The following is an 8,576-nucleotide window of genomic DNA, read 5'->3' as shown; positions in this document are numbered from 1 at the left end:
TTTAAAACACACTCCTAATTTTTCATGTACCCAAAAAAACATCCTTTTGCAATCAATATTTAATTATTGACTTCTCTTTAATACATACCAATATATAAAAAAAAATCTATACAATTGATGTAAATATTAAATTTAACCAAGATATTACTACATAAAACATAATTTCCATATGTCAATCTATAATGTGGCACTTTTAACTTGTTATTAATTTTTAAAGTATTGGCTAGATTATTGTTAGAGCATTAAAATGCTTCACATCCAACCACTCATAAAGCCTAGACCAAGAAAATTTGTGTATGACGAAGTCAAGATTAAGTTTTTGATATTATACGATGAAAAGACAACTTATTGAAATGATATGGAACTAGTTTCATTAGTCAAACTTATTTTTATGTTTTATTTTATTGTTATTAATTTTTGGTGATTGTTAATCATTAAATTGTTATAAATATATTAAGCAATCATATGCATTGACCAGTTCATTTTAAGGATGAGTGCTTCTCAACCGTATGTTTCAATACCACCCTAAGCAAAGCCTCCAATTCTTTAATTTTAGTAATTCAATATGTATATTAGAAATTGTAAAATAAATTCCATAATCCATTAATTCATAAATAAAGCTTCTTTCTTAATTGGTTAAATTCATTGAAAGGGTCCCATTGGTACTTGCCAGTGATATTTAGTGTCTTCATAGATTTGGTCCAAATTTTTATTGACTTTTAATAAATGATTTTGCAAAAAACAAGTACTTATAGAATTAAATTTGTAATGTTTATCTAGAAAGCTTCTCACCCTTGGAATAGTTTTCAAATTATAGTAGTGTCTAGCATAAAATGAGTATGTTTGAGGTGCAAATTGTATGGACCAGTGCTATACTATATATATTTTTATAAAAATACCAAAACTATTTTTATAACTTCACAATTTTCATTATAAGAGCAATTTTATGAACCACGATTTTATTCTCTAGAATACTTTTATATCTTCCCTCAATATTGATTAAAATGCTTACCTTAAAAAAAAAAACACCCTACCAATATTCTAAGTTGTTTTGAAACCCATGTTTAAGTTTATTGTAATTCATGTTGCATAAATCTAAACATGGAAATCTCAAATTTCATATAAAAATGAATTTTGTTCCCAATGTCATAAAGCATAATGTCACAAAGAAATGCAAATCTCAACTTTTATATAAAACGAGTTTTATTCCTAATGTCATAAAGCATAACGTCACAAATCATAACATCACAAAGAATTAGTCTAGATATATTAACATTGGTATTTTAAAATATTTGGGCATAGCTTCAAAAATTAATTTAAAATATGCATTGGCCAATAAACAATTAATTATTGTGAATTAATGGTTTTCATATTGGTCCTGAGACTGATTCATGAGGCTGACGCTAATGCATGAAACATTCAAATCCTTGGAGATTCCCTACTAGTTATTCAATGATTGTGGAAGAAAATAACAATGAATAATTTCACATTACATAACTGTATAATATTATTCATTCTCTTCTATCAATTTTCTCACATGTCCACAGGGACAGGAATAGGATTGTTGATGGACTTTCTAAGATGGAACAAGGTTGGAACACAGAATCTAGTATGTTTCTAAACAGTGAGGGCATTGTCTCAGATTATACTCATGATACATGGCTGTAAATCTGTTTTATTAGAGAATCTGGTGTGTTTCAGTAACTAGTCACATTACGGATTTGGTGGACTTTCAACAGTTCATAAAATTTCAGATGCATGCATGGATGCCGTCTAGTTTTTTTTTTTTTTTTTCATGTAATGTTATGTGCTTTGTCTAAGTAAAAATATTTGTTTCATTATAAAATTTATTGACGTTTTATACTCCATTTTTCGCAGTTAATATCATTCTAACTTCAAGGCAAAATTGAACCAAATTTTTTTTTTTCATGGCAATCTATTTCTTTTCGAACAAATATAATCGTAATTTTGTGAGGAATATTTGACATATATTGTATAACAAAACTTGGTTGCCTATATTTCATCATATTCCTTTCTGTCCTTATTCCTCGTGTACATCACGGGGCTTGTGACATTGGGCCTGTGGTGTATCTCCATGAATAGTGTATTAACATAAACAATAAAACAGATAATGAAAACAATCATGTCAAATATTTCTGAATGATAGGCAATCATGGTGAGTAAGGCCACTCACTACATGTACAAATTGAATTATGTGCAGCTCTGGAATGTGGGATATCGTATCATTCTAATCAGCCCCATTGACATGTCACATGCAGGTCCATGAAGGTGTTGAATGCATAACATGAAAGAATAAAATGAAAGCCATAATTTAAAATATAAATGCGGAGGCGTTATAATCCAGTCCAAATGACAATTACACCGTGATCGCTGACAGGCCTGTCGATGATGCTTTTCAGGTTGTTGAAGGAAACTCATGTATACACGGAAGAGACGGCCCTATTCATGTATGGGCACGGGGAGGTGTGCCATAAATCATAACCCTTCCCTTTTCCATGAAAAAAATATATACAGTGTACATAGGTCTCTTTTTGTTTTAATTCGACGGGGAATTTTGTTATTTTTTTTAAAGCTGGCGCAGTGGTGTGAGCAGAAACACCACCAGCGCATGGGTCAATCACTATGTTATCGGCATTTATATATTACATAAAATATTTGTGTTTCTGTAAAGGTCCGTTGTTTTAGCCTCTGTTTTCTTTTTAAAATTTGTTATCATTCCATAATGTGAAGCATACTTTGTCAATGCAAATTGTGTATATCAGATTTTCATGTTAAAAAGGTTATCCAACGATAGTGAGTGCACGAAGAAGACTGGATTTTTGAAAAAAGGAAAATGTATCTAAAACCTAAAAGCACGAGGGATGGTTCAATTTGGTTCGACCTGTTGAGGCACGAAGAGGGGAAAATCCACAGGATGCTTGACGCTGACGAAGTACCAGCTTCCCCACTCTGAATGCTTAAAACGCGGACAGCTGAAAAGGGAAAAATCCAAGGGGTACCAGCTTCCTTGGACTGAAAGACTAAGAGGGCAGATGGAGACTTCTCTTTCCGAAAAAAAAAAAAAAAAATAAATAAATAAATAAAAAAAAAAAAAAATTACAAAGACTGAGACACTACCCTCGCAACGGACCGAAACTTTCAAACTGTTTAATGTGCTAAATTTTTTTGAAAGATGCATCAAAATGTACTACTCTATCACCCCACTTATGGAATTTCATTTAGCTTAACCAGCAGCTCTTCTCTCCGCCATTGAATTAGTACTCCAGTTGTGTTTACAAGCTAAAGGCAAGTCTTTGGTTTGTCAAATTTTGAAAATTTCCCTCAAGTTTTGCCTTGTGCCTGTTGTAACAGAAGTGATTGACTGATAAATTTTATTCCAAATGTGATTACAAAATAATTCTGTCGAATTTAAATTTAATTCTCTGGAGCTCTAACTGCATGTTCCCGATTTGGATTAGATTTCAACTTGTGAAGCAACAGCTGGCTATATTGAATTAATCCGCATTTTTCTCAACCAAAATAAAAAAAGTGTAGTCTTCGCTGATATCAATATATACTACAACTCAGAGTAATTCATGCCTAAGTCACCTGGTCGATGTTGCTTTGTCAATGGATTAACCACCGCCAATTTTGTAAATGTGTTGATCTCACCTGGAGTCAAATTAAATGAAGTACATCCATAGCACATTGTTCTCAAACTGTTTGATTAAATGCTTAACTGAAAAAGATGCAAAAATCAGTACTTCTTGGAGCCATTTCACAAGAAGGAATCTCACAATCGCGGATGGAAGAGGACTAGTTCTCTTATTCTTTTTGGCCGAGTTCTGTTCAGGATATGCTTATCAATTGAATTGTGGAGTTCGAGTTGTGTAGAAATGGACTGGTTCATTATTGAGATGCCGGCAGCTGAGTTTGTAAACTAGAAGAAATACGTTTTCTCTCTGTCCACGAGCAACATCATCAACTCTTGATAAAACGAGTTCTGGACAGCATACCCTAAAATGGGGCATATTTTATTTTGGGCTAAGCATATGAGTTTGTTTCCTTTTGCTGTGCGTACAAGGCAAAACCGTGAAGTCCTTTCTCAGTAAATATTCGTTGGAATGAGTAAAAATACAAGGCAAAACGAAATTCTCGGGTGCTTTTGACAACCAAACCAGTTCAATTCCTCGTACTAAATAATTATTATTAGTATCATTATTTCAGATTCTTTTCATTTATTTTCAATGAGGGCAGGGAAATTGCTCTGGGAAGGTTGTAGCTGGAACACCTTGGGAGGAAGCACGTCTGCTACTTATTACAGGCTTAAGGGCTTCAAGGGGAAGATTAGCTTCTGCCATTGCACACACTCTCAAATGGAGCAGTACAGAGTGGAGTCTGCTAAATGTAGGGAAGCTATCATCTCTAATCCGGCGGAGTTAGAGAAGAAAAAGATCGCCATTAAAGCTGCTGGTCCTTCTAAACTACAGGTAATTGCAGACTTTGACATGACACTTACAAAGTACTGGGTTGATGAGAAGCGGGGACAGAGGCACTCATGCCCTCTTGAAGCAAGGAAAACCTGAGTATGATCTCAAGCGGAGAGAAGTACATGATTATTATTACCCATTAGAAATCTGTCCTACAATTCCAGTTGATGAGAAGACAAAGCTCATGGAAGAGTGGTGGGAGAAGACTCATGCACTTCTTATTGAGGGTGGTCTGACCTATGCAGCCATCAGGAACTCAGTTGCAAATTCTGTAATTGATTTTCGAGATTATGTGATCCAGTTGTTTGAGATTCTTGAGACATTATTGAAGAGGTTATGCGGCAGAAACTTAAAAGAAAATTCAAGAATATAGAGGTGGTTTCAAATCGTATGGTCTTCAATGACAATGGAAATCTCACTGGGTTTAGAGGCAAGACAATTCACGTCTTAAATAAGAATGAACATGCCCTTGAAATGGCTGCCCCCATTCATGAAAACTTGGGCAGCAGTGATGTGCCTGATGACAGTGGTGCTTCTGGTGTGAGGAATAGAACAAATGTCCTGCTACTCGGGGATCACATTGGAGCTCTTGGCATGTCTGATGGCTTGGAATTTGAGAATCGTATCTCAATTGCATTTTTGAATGACAACGTTGAGGAATGGATGGAAACTTACAAGCAGGCTTTCGACATTGTCTTACTGAATGATGCCTCCATGCGGGAAGTAGTGGATCTTGTTCATGAATTATTTTCGTAAATTCACTGGGAATTTCAGCTTGCACAGTCTGCAAACCAAGTGAAGATCTATTTGTCAAATCTCAGGTGAGGCTTTTTGTGAGCTAGGTCATGGCAGCCAGAATGAGAAATTCCTACACTGAAATCAATTATATGTTACTGTTTGAGGTTAGGTCTATATATAGCAGTTGAATCTCTGACGTCAATGTTCACCCATGCCTTCCATTTTAATTCCCACCCTATTGCAATTTCAGATTGGCAATGTTGAAAACTAACCTGGACCGTGGACTCGATGGAGTTAAACATTATTGAAACAAATGTTGAGGATACATTAGGAAGGGTACTTTTTTACGAGAATGTCTTGTGAACATGCCAATTAATTTTTTTTTTTTTTTTTTTTTGAAACTTGAGTAATTTGATTTTAGAGAAATCCCCACATAGCAAACAAAACTAGTTATGCATGCATGGGCCCATAGGCCTCAAGGGTTCAACTTGTGCTCTGATACCAAATGTAAGGACCACATTGAGACTATATACATTACTACAACCAGAAAAGAAACGCATTGAAATTCAAATTTATTTAGCACACACATTCCTGCCACTCATTTCAGGAAACATATCATAACATTTTCATACTTTTAACTAAGATCAATAGTACTGAAATACATATGCACCGTTCACCAGAAGGCGAGACTCCACTTGCTCTTTTGTTGTTGGTATTCCCTTGTAGCTGGTCACCTCCGCGAGTGAATGATGACGCACTTGATCCGAATGCGAAGACCCACCGGTTAACCTCCCAACCTACTCCTTGGGTACTCTTCTTCCCCGCGGACCCCCGAGCTGCAATGGAGTTGTACAATGGAGGAAAGCACTAGCTGGTAGAGGAGAGCACACCTTGGCTCCAGAGTCCCCTCTCTAAAATCCTCTACCTCACCAAACTCACTATAGCTTCGTAATCACTGCTCTGACATCATCTCATCCATCCAACAATAGGATTCCCCCCAAAAAGTCCCCTCTCCCATGGCTTGCCCATTCTTTTATAAGAATCCTAATAGATGACACTTTGCATGTCATGCATAATTATATATATATATATATATATATATATATATATATTATTTAATAGCTTGATTATTCACCTACCCATGTGTCACTCTCTCATCAAGGGTCACCCAAAATTATTTACTTAACTTTTTATTTAAAACTAATATTTTCCTCACCTCAAAAGATTCCTATTTCTTCTCCTAGTTGTCTCTTTATCTCCCCCCCCCCGCCTTTTATTCCTTAAATTGTGTTCATTACTTGAAGTCAATTAATGAGTCAAGATTTTATCCCCAATCTACTCCCTAATTTAACTCAGGTTATCTCTTAGATGAATATTCTTATGTTGGTTTTTGCCACATGGAGGTTCTCTACATTTCTCTAAATTTAATTTATTATTCTTATTTTAATTCACTTTCCTCTTCTCTTAATTAGGTTTAATTAGTTTAGGATTAATCTTTATCCTTACAATTATGTCTCTCTTTCCCCATTTTCCTTAATTAACTACATAATCTACCTAATATTTTCCAACAAGGGAAGGGTAGAGTTTTTAAGGTAATCTATTTTATTTCTACCTAAGATCCTCTTAACCCAAGTTCTATGTTTGATTTAATTACCTCGGTTTCTAACATCATTTACCCTTGATGTAAATTTACGTAGTTTTCATTTCTTGATTATGTTTACCAATTAATTTATTTTTAATGATTCCAAGGGTGACAAGTTTGGTCGTGCCCTTCAAGAACTTCCCTTGAAGTTCCAAGGGTGCCACGCCTAACAATTTATTTGTGATGCAAAGGGTGCAAAGTTGGTCGTGCCCTTCAAGAAATTCCCTTGAAGTTCCAAGGGTGCCACGCCTAACATTTTATTTGTGATGCCAAGGGTGCCAAGTTGGTCATGCTCTTCAAGAAATTCCCCTGAAGTTCTAAGGGTGCCACATCACTTGCCCTTCAAGCATCCAGTGACTACGAGGGGAAAGTATAGTGCAACGTCATAGACCACTATCATCTCTTATGTTGTCTGCTATAGTAAGACTAATGGTGTCGGGGATCAAGGAATCCGCCTTGATGCGCGCCCCCCGGTAAAATCCTCATGAGCGACCCAACTTTGGGACCTACCCTCATGGCATCGTGATCTTCAAGGCGAAGGTGTTTCAACCCTTCCAGCCCAAGTCACGGTGGGACCGCTAGTGGGTGAGATCAGGGACACTGTCCCACCCCTCCCATGTAGTTCCATCCACTTGTACAACCCCATCACCCATATGTGAGTCATTCGGACAAGCAACTAATCTGTGCCTACAACCATTAACATATCATCAGAATATAGTTAAACATATATGGCAGATTCCAAGATCAACTTAGACTTTCAAAGATAAAATAATATGAATTTTCATCAAACCAGGTGTCATCAACTCGTCATATGCGAGTGCCTCTGATGGTTTCCTGCCATACTCAATAATCATTAGTAACAAGGTTTTTTCAATGTTAGTCATTGTCATAATAGCATCATTAACAGTTCCTAGTCATTCACATCATTGTCCATTGTAAGCCTGAACTAAAGGAAGTAGTCAACATAGGGGACACATCCATCATGGCTATCATCATTAAACATCAATGGAAACATACATGTTCATTAAGCTATCAACATCGTAACATCAATAGGAATATACCTATTCATCAAATTTATCATCATCATGCTTTTAGTAGAGAGCATACATATTCTTTACTACCCTCATTATCATAAATTCAATAGAGACCAATCTTAACTATTTAATGTTGCAATCATCAGAATACCGATAGATAAGATACATAACCATTCATGCTATCAGAATATCAATGGAAAGCATTCATAAACATCACAACCATGAATATCTCAATCGCTAATAATAGTGTCATGTGCCCGGATCCTCAACCTGAGGTCCTCCTAGAATAAAGTACCTAAGATAAGGTCATATTATGGTCAGAAAACTAGAGTGGGCACTACAACGAGTTTCACCCCTTTTGTGTCAGCCCCCGGACATTCAACAAGTGCTACATATAGCACTCCTTATAACACTCAATATAGCACGATTAGCAATGGTCCCATAAACCCCCCCATGGTTGGCATCCATTGTTTATTTCTAATCCCTAGGTTCAGATGTGTGGGGGCACAATTCCCAATATGCATATATCGACTGGGAATGTAACAGTGCCCCCTCCATTTAAAGGACTGCAGTGACAGTGATTGATTGACATGAACCCTCCTTATGTCAATCAAGGACCTATAGTTAATTACGTGGCGAGCGATAACCCTCAACAAGGTCCCAATCAATCTA

The 8,576-nt window shown here is 36.1% G+C and overlaps 1 pseudogene; it reads left to right on the top strand.

Annotated features, from left to right (window-relative positions):
- The first annotated feature begins 4,376 nt into the window (after positions 1–4,376).
- LOC149194518 (uncharacterized) lies at positions 4,377–5,532 on the top strand (annotated as a pseudogene).
- Positions 5,533–8,576: the final 3,044 nt, after the last annotated feature.

Source organism: Pinus tabuliformis, chromosome 2_2 (genome assembly GCF_031772625.1).
Source record: "Pinus tabuliformis cultivar Carrire ecotype Pingquan chromosome 2_2, CPIR1, whole genome shotgun sequence".
Taxonomy (NCBI): Eukaryota; Viridiplantae; Streptophyta; class Pinopsida; order Pinales; family Pinaceae; genus Pinus; species Pinus tabuliformis.
The sequence above is the reverse complement of the archived record's forward strand: the minus strand, read 5'-3'. Positions and strand labels throughout refer to the sequence as shown.